The following is a 16,514-nucleotide window of genomic DNA, read 5'->3' as shown; positions in this document are numbered from 1 at the left end:
AAACATAAATAAAGCCCAGTAAATCCCCAGTCAGTCTCCTTTCCCCACTGGCAGCCATGAAACAGTCTCAGGAAGTTCCCTTGTTGGTCTCCTTCATCCTCTGTTAACTGTAAATATGGGACCTAGTAAGTTCCATAGTCAATCGCATTTCCATTCTGGAAACTGTAACAGTAGTCCCCAGTAAGTCCCTTGTCATTCTAGTTCACCCTCTGACAGCTGTACATAGTCCTCAGTGAGTAGGTATTCCAGGAAAAAACATTTAATTTTTTAATATATCAACTGGCTCCAGAAAGTTAAACAGATATGTAAATTACTTCTATTAAAAAATCCTAATCCTTACAATAATTATCAGCTGCTGAAGTGGAGTTGTTTTTTCTGTCTGGCAACAGTGCTCTCTGCTGACATCTCTGCTTGTCTCGGGAATTGCACAGAATAGAAGAGGTTTGCTATGGGGATTTGCTTCTACTCTGGACAGTTCCCGAGACAGGTGTCATCAGAGAGTACTTAGACAGAAAAGAACAACTCAACTTCAGCAGCTCATAAATACTGAAAGGATTAAGATTATTTAATAGAAGTAATTTACAAATCTGTTTAACTTTCTGGAGCCAGTTGATATAAAAAAAAAAGTTTTTTCCTGGATAACCCCTTTAAACACTTGATATCGAGTTTCCAAAAGCCTGTAAGAGAGATACAGCTGCTAGAATAATACATTACATTGGACTCATACAAGACAAAATTTAAGCAAGCAATTCCGGCTTTTACCCAGCAGGTGTCACTGTAGCATTAGGCCCCTGTCTGACCCTTATAAAGAGCAGAGGGGAACATATCAAAGGAAATCTAGACATTACTAATGAATGGATGGAAGGTCATTGAGCGGTTTAGGTGGATCTTTATCTTTGTATCATTTTAGAATATTTCTATCTATATTTTATTTATAGGGCTGTGCCTTAGGTGGCAATAATAAATCTCTATATAGTGGTGTATTAGTTAGGGATGTCCCGATACCAATACTAGTACCAGGTATCTGCATGGTATAGGGGACTCGTCTAATGTCCCCGATACCAAATCCGATACCTGGTGTAGGGCTTCGCTGTCCCGTCCTCCAGTTCGCATCACTGCCGCAGCTCCATTCTCATCACTGCCTGGGGGGTTCCTGCTGGCTACAAAGGGGGCTGCTGTATACGACGGGGGACTGCTGTCTACAGGGGGGGTCCTGCTGCCTACAAAGGGGGACTGCTGTCTACAGGGGGGGGTTCTGCTGGCTACAGAGGGGGACTGCTGTCTACAGGGGGGGTTCTGCTGGCTACAGAGGGGGACTGCTGTCTACAGGGGGGGGTCCTGCTGCCTACAAAGGGGGACTGCTGTCTACAGGGGGGGTTCTGCTGGCTACAGAGGGGGACTGCTGTCTACAGGGGGTCCTGCTGCCTACAAAGGGGGACTGCTGTTTACAGGGGGGGTTCTGCTGGCTACAGGGGGGTCCTGCTGCCTACAAAGGGGGACTGCTGTCTACAGGGGAGTCCTGCTGCCTACAAAGGGGGACTGCTGTCTAAAGGGGGGTCCTGCTGGCTAGAAAGGGGGTCCTGCTGGCTAGAAAGGGGACTGCTGTCTACAGGGGGGTCCTGCTGGCTACAAAGGGGGACTGCTGTCTACAGGGGGTCCTGCTGCCTACAAAGGGGGACTGCTGTCTACAGGGGGGTCCTGCTGGCTACAAAGGGGGCTGCTGTCTACAGGGGGGGTCCTGCTGGCTACAAAGGGGGACTGCTGTCTACAGGGGGGGTCCTGCTGGCTACAAAGGGGGCTGCTGTATAAGACGGGGGACTGCTGTCTACAGGGGGGGTCCTGCTGGCTACAAAGGGGGACTGCTGTCTACAGGGGGGTCCTGCTGGCTACAATGGGGACTGCTGTCTACAGGGTCCTGCTGGCTACAAAGGGAGACTGCTGTCTACAGGGGGGGTCCTGCTGGCTACAATGGGGACTGCTGTCTACAGGGGGGGTCCTGCTGGCTACAATGGGGACTGCTGTCTACAGGGGGGGGGGGTCCAGCTGGCTACAATGGGGACTGCTGTCTACAGGGGGGGTCCTGCTGGCTACAAAGGGGGACTGCTGTCTACAGGGGGGGTCCTGCTTGCTACAAAGGGGGACTGCTGTCTACAGGGGGGGTCCTGCTGGCTACAATGGGGACTGCTGTCTACAGGGGGGGTCCTGCTGGCTACAATGGGGACTGCTGTCTACAGGGGGGGGGTCCTGCTGGCTACAAAGGGAGACTGCTGTCTACAGGGGGGGGGGGGTCCTGCTGGCTACAAAGGGAGACTGCTGTCTACAGGAGGGTCCTGCTGGCTACAAAGGGGGACTGCTGTCTACAGGGGGGTCCTGCTGGCTACAAAGGGGTACTGCTGTCTACGGGGGGGGGGGGGGTCCAATTTCTGCACCTATCTATACTACCTACAAGGGGATATAACTATTAAAGGCAATCTTACAGCAGAGTCACCTGCATTATCTTCAATTTATAGGTAGATAGGTCAGGTGACCCGGTTTCTACCGCTGCTCACCATGTGATCATCAGCGCAATCGCTCCGGAGACATCGGTGTCACCACCAATTCCCTGTTCTGCCCAATGGAGAAGAGAAATCTTGGCTCATACAACAGCAGCCGCCTCCATTGTACACAACAAGGACCCACATATCATACGGTAAACAGCGCCAGAAACCGCGTCACCCTGGGGTCAGATTCCCTTTATAATAAAAATACTCGTACTTGGTATCGGCGAGTACTAGAATTAAAGTATCGGTACTCGTACTCGGTCTTAAAAAAATGGAATCAGGACCTGGAATCAGGACATCCCTAGTATTAATAAACCACAATGAATTACCTGGAGGCAACGTGACATCATGCACCAAAAACTGAGCCAACATTTTGTCTGAAAGTTTGGCTTAAAGATGCGACTAATATAACAAGCTGCTTGTCTAGTCTAAGTTCACACTAAATATTAGGGTCTGGACACCCATGTAATTCAGAGCCGTCCTAAATGGGAACACTGGATCCACTGCACATGACGTTCCATCCAATATTTTTTTAGATCCAGTGTCTGCACTTTGGACAGAAATTATACTAGATATATAGTAGATACAAAATGATAAATATGAGATATATAGATAGATATGAGATAGATAGACATGAGATAGATAGACATGAGATAGATAGACATGAGATAGATAGACATGAGATAGATAGATAGATATGAGATAGATAGATAGATAGATATGAGATAGATAAGAGATAGATAGATATGAGATAGATAGATAGATATGAGATAGATAGATATGAGATAGATAGATAGATATGAGATAGATAGATAGATATGAGATAGATAGATAGATATGAGATAGATAGATATGAGATAGATAGATATGAGATAGATAGATATGAGATAGATAGATATGAGATAGATAGATATGAGATAGATAGATATGAGATAGATAGATAGATAGATATGAGATAGATAGATATATATGAGGTAGGTAGATAGATAGATATGAGATAGATAGATATGAGATAGATAGATATGAGATAGATAGATATGAGATAGATAGATATGAGATAGATAGATATGAGATAGATAGATATGAGATAGATAGATATGAGATAGATAGATATGAGATAGATAGATAGATATGAGATAGATAGATATGAGATAGATAGATATGAGATAGATAGATATGAGATAGACAGATCGGCTCCGGCAGCAGCTCCTACATTTCCCCGTACACTTTAGTGATGGGTCGGCTAGGACAGCCGGAGTGGGTGACTTTCTAATGGCCTTCAAATCCCCCCCCCCATCCTCCACTTCATCACTCACAACCATTATAGGCCATAAATGTCCCAGATCAGAGTACCCCTTTAAGATTCCAAAATGTCTGCCTAAAGTTGCAGCTTCTTGTGAAGAACAAACAGCTTCTGTACCACACGAAAACCCGCGCCGGCAGAAGAGGAATATTCATAAACACCTTGTCTTATTATCTTGGTCGGGAAGACGCCCGGAATGATACTGACTAGAAGAAGAAGGTTAAGACGACATGAAGACAATTCCCTGACAGTCATTACAGTGGGGGCCTCTTGGTGCCCCCCCCACCCCCCCTAAAGTGTCAGTCATGCCCCATTAATAACACACAGGGCAGAAGCGGCGGCATTGGCGGTGGTTGTGCGCACATTTCCGTCGATTCTGGAATAACTAGCGTCGTGACCCGTTTGCCGCCATGTGTAATTACGCCTGAATAATCCCATCAGCGCGAATGTTACCAGACACAAAGCATTTGCGCTGTCACATGGGGGGCAACGTGCAATTACTTGCCATAAAGATGTCTCATCGAACCCACGAAATATTAAGCGGCCGCGGCATTCGTAATTAGAAATGACAGAAAAAAAGAGGAAAAATGATGAGCTTCTTATTACTCCCCCCATTGCTTCTTATACATCCCCCCTCCCCCACAGGTTTACATACAGACCCCCATTTAATCCCGTCTCCTTCCATATATCACTTTGCAGCCAGCCTTATTACAAGTCCTTTATCATTACCTAATATTACATCAACCCAAAAAAAATACCAACACTTCACTATTGAGCTGGGAATAATAGGACGTGTGTGGGCGGCATCGCAGCTCCTCAGATACCCACATGCGGTGTGAAATCCTCCGTCACGTCAGCAGAATCTGGATAAAAATCAGTCGTGGCGGAGTGTAACATCAGGGAGGATCATTCAGCTAAAAATAAAAAGATCACTTCTTAAAGGGGCACTCCACTGCTCAGCGTTTGGAACTGTTCCGAACGCTGGAGCTCGTGACGTCATAGCCCCGCCCCCTCAATGCAAGTCTATGGGATGGGGCGTGACGGCCGTCACGCCCCCTCCCATAGACTTGCATTGAGGGGCGGGGCTTGAAGTCATGATGGGGCGGGCTATGACGTCACAAGCTCCAGCGTTCGGAACAGTTTGTTCCAAACGCTGAGCAGCGGAGTGCCCCTTTAAGGATCACCAAGGCCATATTGTGAGTGGCAGAGATGTAGAAGAGTGTGGCACCGAAGGGTTTCATGAATAAAGCTTGTTTGCTGCGTAATTCTGTTTTGTAACCCCCCCCCGCACTAACCAGCGGTACTGGCTGGTAGTACGTGGGACGCTGATCAGTAAGGTCATTACCGTGCTCTGAGCCGCTGCGCCGTTCAGCCGTAATCTTCTATTTTCAGGATATGCTAATGAGGTGCTAACTGGCACCAGCGGAGCTAACTGGCACTCTGACGTCAGTGCCACCGGTCGCAGCGTCGCCCAGCTCATCAAGGAAGGGAACACATGTGGGAAACTTATTTGGGAATACAATGTTGTAGGATATTATGCTGGTCGTATCCCCCAAGGCCAGAGTCCTTAAAGGGGTTCTTTTAGAGCATCGGTTGCAGCTACAGAGGCTTGTGCCATCACGGCCACACCCCCTCAATGCAAGTCTATAGGAGGGGGCGTGACAGCAGTTACACCCGCTCCCAAAGACTTGCATTGAGGGGGCGTGGCCGTGAGGGCACGAGCATCCGCCCAGCATCGTCAGTCATCCGGCACAGAGCAAAGTTCGCTCCGTGCAACGGATGTCTGGATGTCACCGGATGTGTCGCAGCCGAGATCGCGGGGTCCCCAGCGGCGGGACCCCCGCGATCATAAATCTTATCCCCTATTCTTTGGATAGGGAATAAGATGTCTAGGGGAGGAGTACAGTACACCTTTAAGGGGTTAATAGAGGGGCGTCCTTTCAGGACCCTCATGAGTGGAGAGTGGTTATAGATGCAGGTTTCAGTCTGTGTTGCTATCAGTGAGGTTCTCCTGCAGCTTTCAGTCTGTGCAGCTTTCTGTGAGAATCTGTGGAGCTTTCACTTTTTGTGCAGCTGTCAATCAAGCTCAGTGCAGAGAAGCACTTCCTGAGTTTGGTCTCCTGCCAGGCCGGGAGTAGACCAAACTCACTGTATTAATTGTATCAGGGAAGAGAACAGAGCCACCTAGTGGCCATTTTTTCTATTACATTTTAAACATATTTATGTTGATCATCAGTGTCTGCTAATTACACAAGGAACACTATATTTAAAAAAGGTTTTATTTGGCGACAGGTACTATTTAAGCACAACTGTATAGCCCAGTTAGTACTGGTCATATGCATTGTAATGGACAAACTCTGCTCTGCTACACCTCTCCATGGGCACTAGCGCGTTTCAGGACACAGGTGACGCTGATCCTCTTCAGCTGGTTCACGTCTTTCTCCTCTCATCGTGTATTCCTATCAAATTTCATATCAGAAGCCAAATTAATCAGACCTGCGACTGTCCTTGGTGGAAAGATTTTCATCCAAATGCGATCAGATTGAGCCCAAGTGTATTGTAATTATAGATTGTGCCCGCAATGATAATGCCTTCCCGCTTCCCTCCGCTCACAATTGTAAGCTGTACGTAGCAATCAGGCGGCTTGTGTGATGAATGGCGTGATTAAAAATGATCAGATTGCTAAAAACCGCCAACCCGATCTGTTTGTTTCACTGGCACATGGCGGTGACTGTAATGAAACGCATAGTGTAGAAATGAAAAGTAAAAAAAAATAAAACATAAAATTGATGCGCGCTGCCGGCTTACACAACAGCAGGGAGCCCTTCATAGGTCACTAGGTCTATAAACAAAAGCTGAATGGTAACTACGTGTTCCAGCGCTCAGACTATACAAAAACATGAAGCAGCCGGAGGTGGGTGTCTGCCGTACGTCTCCCTACTAGAAACAACTATATTCCAAAACAATTCAAAACTGAAGGCAAAACGCGTGGAGGACTTGTCATTGGTTGCCATGCATCATGCAGTTGGCTGGGTTAAGGCAAAATGTATGGGGTACTTGCTACTAGTCGCTGAATGTCATGTAATTCAGCCGCGGCACCTTATTCTGATAATGTGATAAAAAGTTTAGGCATTCAAATTACTCTATGGAGGCAACCGATGTGGACCCGCTGAGCTACCAAGCCAGTTCGGCTTTGGGCCACACCTGGGAACGGAGTCAAATTCCCCCCTAGGTCTTCATCCATTATCCTGCTCCAGGATGCAGAGAATGGACTGGTACCAGGTTGATTCCACAAGCATGGTCCCGATGTGGGTAGCGGCTGGTCCAGCATACCAGAAGGTACCGATGAGAGGCACCAGAGGGTCAGGCAGGTAAGTATAGTCAGCAGTCAGAGTTGTAAACAGAGAAGTAAGAACTGTATCCAGGGATGAGGCAGAGACGTAGTACAGACTTTGGTTGTGGCAAGTGGAACTGGTTCAGGTCAGCAATCTAGGTTGGCCATGATACAGGAGGGGTCAGGCGGAATCAGAAACCAAGAAACCGGTACGGGTCAGACTATGTGGATATCGAGGAACATGGCAGCAAACCTTCACCAGAAACACCAGGAACCAACACAACTCAGGCACCAGATGCCGGGGGGATCCCTCTTATATAGACAATTGGCACCAGAGCAGTCTGTTTTGGGGGGCCTTTTCCATCCAAACCCCCCAACCATATGCAGCCAACCATCCTGACTTACAACCCACCCATCCTGTTTATACATACATGTAGCTACAAGTCAGTGCGCACAAACCAATAAAATAGATTCTATGGCTCTGGGTGATGCAAGATGAAGTTAAGGGATATTTGCAGGGACAGTAACTGGCGACAGTGTTTAGGGATAGATCTAGGGATAGATTCAGGGAAAGCTAGCTCGTTTTTTGTAGTTCGTTCCTGTTCATCATCCATCTCCTTTAATCCCTGCCACGTTCATCATTCATTCGTGATATCATCCGTCTCCATGATCTTCATTTTCCAGCGTGGTAACAATGTCACTGTCTGAGAGAGCTGTATAATTCTGTTTTAATTAAAACCTTTACAAAGTCACAATTCAAATTATTCTTAAGCCTCGGGGAGAGATCACTACCGCGAATGGTTTCCAGGAAGGACCATGGAGATTTTAAGGCTATTTATCAATCAACTCGGACCAAATTGCATTTCGGTCTCGGCAATCACTCAGTAAACAAGCTGCCTCTTTCATCCGGACTCACATATGTTAAGAATTGATAGCTTTGGTGGGGGGGGGGGGCACTTCCTCTGGGACGTCCATTAACAGTAATTAACTAATGCATGGGCCATGTCGCGTTAAGAAAAGTCGCCAACACCCCCACCCCACCCCCACATAGATTGCTGTTTTTTGTGCTAAATTCCCCCCATATGTTGATTACATGTAGATGACTCAGATAATGAAATTACGATGTTCCTCATATGAACAGTGGTTTACAATTAGCCCAAATACGTGAATATGTATGAGCAATTTTCTTCTGGTCGCCTGGCAGGCGAATCTAGGAACGAGGGAATGGGGGGGGGGGAATCGGGGGGAGTGAATGTGCAATGATTAATCCTTTTAATATCTTCTATATTCCCAGCTGTAAATCCCCACGAGCGCCGATTCTGGTTTGGCTTTAGAACGAAGACCACCTATCACGAGCCGCCACTCGCCGGGACTCTTCACCGAAGCCGGACCGGAAAAGGCTTTTAACTCTACAGGATACACTTGAAGAAATGCATTTCAATAAGAGACGTGATTGGCAATTGTTTACCCGACGCTATTCATGGGAAGAATTCCATTAGGTCCTAACAAAAATATATTTGCACCGTGGGGGGGGGGGGGGGGGGTGGGGGTTTCTCGGCAACGATGAAACCCAGTGTTTAATGTCGCAAGTAATGAAAGACTGACCTTCTCTATTGTAATGCAGCTGGTGTATAACACGGGGGGCCGCGAGTCATTCTGGATCTCCGCTTGTTCATAAAAGGTAAAAAAAAGTACAGAAGAAAAAAAGAAGAGATGTGCCATGAAATCTCCTAAGGGCTCGGCTGGTAAACGTTATATATGAGACCATTACAATCTCTCCAGTGGATTTACAGGTCTACAAGTAAATCGCTGCATTTTATGAAAAGGATTATTCTGGACGAACTGGGAAAGCCATTGAGGAACATTTGTTTTAGGTGGTTTTTACACCTAGTTTGACAAGTGGGCATGGCTTCACAAAAGGTTGGGCAGGGCTTCGAAGAAAGAGGTGTGGCTTGAGATGCAAAAACACGCATCATCGTGCAGCCTAGTCTTAAAAGGGGTATTCTGGGTTTCTACATCAAAAGGATAGGGGATACGATTTACGATCGCACCGGGAGCTGCTTCGGAGACAGGGATGTGACATCACGGTCACGCCCCCTGGTAACGTCAAGCCCCCTCCATTCATGTCTATGGGAGGGGGCGTGACGTCAGTCACGCCCCCTCCCATAGACATGAATGGAGGGGGCGTGGTGTGACATCACTAGAGGGTGTGACCGTGACATCGCATCCCCGTCTCGGAAGCAGCTCCCGACACAGAATGCCGGGGGCTGCGCTTAGATCGTGAGGGTCCCCAGCGGCGGGACCCCTGCGAATATACATCTTATCCCCTATCCTTTGGATAGGGGATAAGATGTAAAAACTACCGAATACCCCTTTAAAGTGTCCATGGGAATAAGAACAAGGGGGAGCATTTGCCGTTGTTTTTTTTTGCGCAACTTTTTGGCGTGTTTTGAGCTGTTTTCCAGCTTGAGCCTTATTTATAGTTGTTTTTATGCTATTTGTTCTTTAGTTTGAGTTTAACCAGTTTTATATTTTAACCCTTGGAAGGTGCGTAGATTACGGTCCCCAAATAGATTCGTGATATTTATCATCTGTGTAACAATTATTTTTGTGCAAGTATACTCCACTCCCCAGAGAACGGGGCTTGTCTTTTACCTCCGAGAGCTCCGGTCCACATCTTCCGAGATTAACTAGTCTGGGCAGCGATAGCCCGATCCGCCAATCACCGGTTGAGACAGGACATCGCTGCGGCCAGTGATGGGCTGGACAGCCTATCACTGCCGTGACTAGTACATCTCGGTATGTGGGGTTGGGGCGCTCAGAGATAAGAGAAGAGGTCAGTGCTGTGTACGGTTCTAGGTCAGTGCTATGTACGGTTCTAGGTCAGTGCTATGTAAGGTTCTAGGTCAGTGCTGTGTGCGGTTCTAGGTCAGTGCTACGTACGGTTCTAGGTCAGTGCTGTGTACGGTTCTAGGTCAGTGCTGTGTACGATTCTAGGTCAGTGCTGTGTACGGTTCTAGGTCAGTGCTATGTACGGTTCTAGGTCAGTGCTATGTACGGTTCTAGGTCAGTGCTATGTACGGTTCTTTGTAGTGCACCCATACATAGCCTGCAGTCTCAGCACTAACTATATGGGGCACATATGGTGCTCAGACTGCAGGAACAGTCCGGCACTACTGGAGGAACTCATCTAAGTTTAGTTTTCGCCCTTATTTCCGCAGCATATAGCCGCAGATATAAGCCCCAATTCTGCCTCCTATACCTTGAAGCAGAAAGGACACGAATTCAAGTGAAATTTTGCAAGGAAATTTTCCTATCTGAATTCCCTAATGTCAACGTAACCTAAGGGCTTATTCACTCTACACAATCTCAGACCAGAGATATTCAGGACAGAGATTATGTAGGCAGCCTGTTCTGTCTGCACTAGGACCGCTAGGTAAAGCGCCGTCTCCACAGACGGTAATGTATTTTTGAGCGGATTCTGACGAAATAATTACAATTTTTACTCTTTCGGTGGAGTCTGGGATCTGAAATATTCACGGCGAAAAGTCTTAACGCAAATTCTGTAGCGCGAGTGGTGAAGCAAAAGGTCATTGAAAACAATGGGAGGCTGCTGCAACAAATTTTTCACAGTGGATTTCCACTCTGAAAATACATATCAGATTGAATCTTTTATTTTTCAGAGGCCTGTTTAAAAACTAGAGACGCAATTTAATGGAACAACTTTACCTCTGCAAAATGTTTAACAAATTTCCCCCATAAGGTGAATGGGCCTTAAACGGGTACTCCGCAGCTCAGCGTTTGGAACAAACTGTTACGAACCCTGGTGCTAGGAGCTCGTGACGTCCTAGTCCTGCCCCCTTATGACGTCATGCCCCGCCCCCCTCAATGCAAGTCTATGGGAGGGGGCATATTGACTTGCATTGAGGGGGCGGGGGGTGATGTCATTAAGGGCGTGGGGCTATGACGTCACGAGCTGCCGGCGGAGTACCCCTTTAAGTTTTCTACAATGTTGCATTTTTTCATAAAAAGCTCCTTTATGTCTCTGTACCTTCTAAGTAGGCATGGGGGTCGGAGCCGTAGCTACATGTAGTCGCGCGTCACGCTGCCCCATCCTTCATATACTCCCAGTAACTCAGACTGGGAAGACGTCCTGCATGCCGGATCATCAAAAGTTTAGGGTAACTTGTATTCAGAAGAGCAGGGAATTTGCATATACAATAATGGAAAAGCCTAAAAGTCCATTGGAGGAGTAAACAATCAATACGGTAAAAATGTACCTAATAATAATACTATTAATCCGGAAATAATTTTATAATATTAAAAATAATAATAATAACTTTGAAAAACACGGATGATGAGGAGGTTTAGTATAGGCCACCGATAGCGGATGGATAAGGGTCATGATAAGTGGACTGTGAATAGGTAAAATCCTGCACAATGTGAATTACGCGCAGATATTTTGCACTTAATGGGGGTTTTCAAAATTCTATCCCCATATGAATTGTATTGTGAAAAATAATAATGCACTCTATGAATTGACCCCAAGTGTCACTGTAGCTCTGGCTACTCCACAGTCAATTTCCGCCGCTTCGGATTCGCTTTCAAAGCTGGGATGTTTCTGTGGCTTTTATAGGGCGACCTGGCGAAATGAAAGAGGCCCCGATGAAACGAATCTTATTTTCACAGAAGCTTCAAAATTTCATTACCATAGCAACGAGGCCAATTTGGAAAAGATCCAGCATAGAGTAGAAAAGGTTCTGTGTGACCAGGAACACCGCCCCACGTGTCACATATGGAAATAACAGAACACATTACCATCTAACACGGCCAACAAATGTACCGGGGGACAGAGGGAAAACAACGCGCCGCACGTGGTACGCCCGAGGATGGGATAGTGTGTGGCGTTAACTCTACATGGTGTTAAAGGGGTTAACAACAAAAACTTTTTCTTATATATCAACCACCTCCAGAAAATTAAAACAGATTAGTAAATTACTTCTATTAAAAAATATTTACCCTTCCAGTACCTTTTAGCAGCTGTATGCTACAGAGGAAATTCTTTTCTTTTTGAATTTCTTTTTTGTCTTGTCCACAGTGCTCTCTGCTGACACCTCTGTCCATATCAGGAACTGTCCAGGGCAGGAGAAAATCCCCATAGCAAACCTACGCTGCTCTGCACAGTTCCTGACACGGGCAGCAGGTGTCAGCAGAGAGCACTGTGGAAAAGACAAAAAAAGAAATTAAAAAAGAAAAGAATTTCCTCTGTAGCATACAGCCGCTAATAAGTACTGGAAGGGTAAAGATTTTTTTTAATAGAAGTCATTTACAAATCTGTTTAACTTTCTGGCACCAGTTAATTTAAAAAGATTTTTTTTTATACCGGAGTACCCCTTTAATTCTTTTATAATTTTTTTTTATTTTTTTCAGTTTTTATTTTTTTTATTTTTTTTATCTGCAAATATGAACAGGGTAAATTTTTTTTATATTGGGAAACACTACCCTAGAGGAATTGACTATAAAATCCCTTAATTGCTTACACAGTACATGGCATACATACGATTTTACCATCATTTTGCCAATCCTATATTACCGTATACCCGTCCCCTGGCAGGGAGTAATAGAAGTACTAACATGGCAGCCATGAAAGCTTTTATTGCCTTCACATAACAACAGCACCCTGCAATTTGAAGTGTTGAAGGGGTGGCCCGCCCCTCATGACATCACACCCCGCCCCCTCAATGCAAGTCTATGGGAGGGGGCGTGACGGCAGTCACGCCCCCTTCCATAGACTTGCATTGAGGGGGCGGGGTGCAACGGCATGAGGGGGCGGGGCTATGGCGTCACAAGCTCCCGCCTCCAGCATTGGGAACAGTTTGTTCCAAACGCTGAGCAGCGGAGTACCCCTTTAAAGAGAATATGTCATCAGGAAATGACTGTTTAAAATTAAGCTTTTATGTAAAAAAAAAAAAAAAAAAAAAATCTCATAAAACATATTTAAACTCTAAAAAACAATTTAATTCTTACTTTTTTTATTATAATTTAAAATAATTTTTTCAAAGAATGTAATTATATTTTTAAAGATTTTTTTGTGATGTTTTTTCTAATTTTCTATTTTCTTATCTACATAAAAATAAAAAATAAATCAAATCTTGCAGTAATAAGTCTGGCCACTAGGCCTAAAAGTGGAGACTTCCTCTTCTGTCTGTGGTGATAAGGAGGAGGCTACTAGAACAGAAGATATAGAAGACAATAGATGAATCTCGCAGCTCAGCCTCCCCCTACTTATAGAATGAACTCAGATGATTAAAGATCCCAGAGCATGTCCAGTAATGTTTCCCAATAATGTCAATGGGACATGTGTTAAATTCCATTACAGAACACGAGGGGTTAAGAAGGTTTCTATTTATTTCTAAGTTTCTCGCTCTGCACATTGAGCTCAGTTGATGAATGATCACAGAGCATGTCCAGTAATGTTTCCCAATAATGTCAATGGGACACATGTTAAATTCCATTACAGAACACGAGGGGTTTAGAAGGTTTTCATTTATTTCTAAGTTTCCTGCTCTGCACGTCAAGCTCAGATGATGAATGATCACAGAGCATGTCCAGTAATGTTTCCCAATAATGTCAATGGGACACGTGTTTAATCCCATTACAGAACACGAGGGGTTAAGAAGGTTTTCATTTATTTCTAAGTTTCTCGCTCTGCACGTCGAGCTCAGATGATGAATGATCCCAGAGCATGTCCAGTAATGTTTCCCAATAATGTCAATGGGACACGTGTTAAATTTCATTACAGAACACGTGGGGTTAAGAAGGTTTTCATTTATTTCTAAGTTTCCAGCTCCGAACGTGGAGCTCAGATGCCCCTATTTACTACTAAAAAATAAAAAAGTAATAAAAACACAGCTTCTGATCTCCGTCCATGAAAGGAGCCAGTGGTGCACAACGCAACCCTGATCCTTTCAAGTCCTCCGCGAGACTCCTGAGACTTGGAAAAAGTATAGAAGGTAGGTCCTCAGGGGATCGAAGCTCTTAGAAAGTGACATATCAAAGAATGACGGAGAAGGAGGAAATATTGGGGAGGGGGTGTCAACTCAATCTGACAAATCGGGAATTATCCCAAGCAGCGGAGTGGCTGTGAGATGCAATTGCTGCCTTGGTGTGATGAAACGTTGGCTGCAACCCCTCATTCTTTTCTTTAATCTGCCCATTATATCAGACATTTCTTTGCATAAAAAAATTACATGTTGTCACCTACCTCGCTTGCTCAGATTTATAACAGCCATGCATTACGCTTATAATAGCTTCCTAGAAGGATAATTAGGAAAAAAATACCGTTTTCTTGTAAAAGGCGCTAAAAATACAACATTCCTGCAAACTTATTTACTAGAACAGGTGCAAAGTCCTGATTGATGACTGCATCGTGAAGCATGGGGCACTGCCGGAGCTGCCAGAGACTGAAGGCAGAGGCGTACGTGGAAGGATTGCAAGTAGAGATGAGCGAACTTACAGTAAATTCGATTCGTCACGAACTTCTCGGCTCGGCAGTTGATGGCTTATCCTGCGTAAATGAGTTCAGCTTTCAGGTGCTCCGGTGGGCTGGAAAAGGTGGATACAGTCCTAGGAAACTCTTTCCTTGGAATGTATCCACCTTTTCCAGCCCACCGGAGCACCTGAAAGCTGAACTAATTTACGCAGGATAAGTCATCAACTGCCGAGCCGAGAAGTTTGTGACGAATCAAATTTACTGTAAGTTCGCTCATCTCTAATTGCAAGCTTTCAAACAGTAAGGGGGACTGGTACATCTTTAAAGGGGTTATCCAGGAAAAAACTTTTTTTTATATATGAACTGGCTCCAGAAAGTTAAACAGATTTGTAAATTACTTCTATTATAAAATCTTAATCCTTTCAGTACTTATGAGCTGCTGAAGTTGAGTTGTTCTTTTCTGTCTAAGTGCTCTCTGATGACACCTGTCTCGGGAACTGTCCAGAGTAGAAGCAAATCCCCATAGCAAACCTCTTCTACTCTGTGCAGTTCCCGAGACAAGCAGAGATGTCAGCAGAGAGCACTGTTGCCAGACAGAAAACAACAACTCAACTTCAGCAGCAGATAATTATTAGAAGGATTAAGATTTTTTAATAGAAGTAATTTACAAATCTGTTTAACTTTCTGGAGCCAGTTGATATATGAAAATAAATTTTTTCCTGGAATACCCCTTTAAGCTTGCAGCTGGGGGAAAGGGATCCCATTGCCTAATAGCCCTGGTTATAGACAGAAAAGTAGTGAATAAATGCAGCGAGAGTGCTAGAACAGCCTCTGGGAATTTAAAGGGGCACTCCGGCCCCAAGACATCGTATCCCCTATTCAAAGGATAGGGGATAAGATGTCTGATCGCGGGGATCCCGCCGCTGGGGACCCCCGCAATGTCTTATGCAGCACCCACCTGTGTGAGCTGTACGCAGCGCTAGAGGCGCCGAGTATGAAGCCCCACGACCAAGGGGCCGTAGTAGCGCGACATCACGACTCCGCCCCGTGTGACTTCACGTCCTGCCGCGTGTGACTTCACGTCCCACCCCCTGAATGCCAGTCTATGGGAGGGGGCATGACTGCGTGCAGCTCACACAGGTGGGACCCCCGCAATCACACATCTTATCCCCTATCCTTTGGATAAGGGGATAAGATGTCTTAGAGCCGGAGTACCCCTTTAAAGGGGTACTCCGTTGCTCAACGTTTGGAACAAACTGTTTCGAACGCTGGAGCCGATGTCGGGAGCTTGTGACGTCATAACCCCACCCCCTCATGACGTCACGCCCCACCCCCTCAATGCAAGTCTATGGGAGGGGGCGTGACAGCCGTCACGCCCCCTCCCATAGACTTGCATTGAGGGGGTGGGGTGTGACGTCATGAGGGGGGTGGGGTTATGACGTCACAAGCTCCTGGCGCCAACTCCAGTGTTCGGAACAGTTTGTTCCAAACGCTAAGCAGGAAAAACAATAGGATGAGACATACTGTACATCTAATAAATAAGATGTCACATAGTTCAGAAGACTTGTGGCATATCACTAAAGCTGCCCATACACCTTCAGTCTATGGTGTCCATATATATAAAAGCTTGTTTGGCAGGGCCACTGAGCTTTTATGTATATGGCGCAACAAAGCAACTTTTTTATATACAGTACATTGGTTTGTGTCTACTCTTCCCCCAACAGATGATGTTAAGGCAAAGAAAGACACCGCCAGAGGCATTTTATCTCCGTATTTCCAGTGAGAACACGTGCTGACAATACATTTTAAAAAGTAGGTAGTGGGGGTAACAATGAGGGGTGCAAA

At 45.6% G+C, this 16,514-nt stretch overlaps 1 protein-coding gene across 4 annotated transcripts in view; it reads right to left on the bottom strand.

Annotated features, from left to right (window-relative positions):
* LDLRAD3 (low density lipoprotein receptor class A domain containing 3) overlaps positions 1-16,514 on the bottom strand; it is a 179,999-nt gene that overhangs the window by 72,644 nt on the left and 90,841 nt on the right. The gene's annotated exons all lie outside the window — the stretch shown is intronic.

This window comes from Hyla sarda, chromosome 6 (assembly GCF_029499605.1).
Source record: "Hyla sarda isolate aHylSar1 chromosome 6, aHylSar1.hap1, whole genome shotgun sequence".
Classification (NCBI taxonomy): domain Eukaryota; kingdom Metazoa; phylum Chordata; class Amphibia; order Anura; family Hylidae; genus Hyla; species Hyla sarda.
This window is presented reverse-complemented; position numbering and strand designations above follow the sequence as displayed.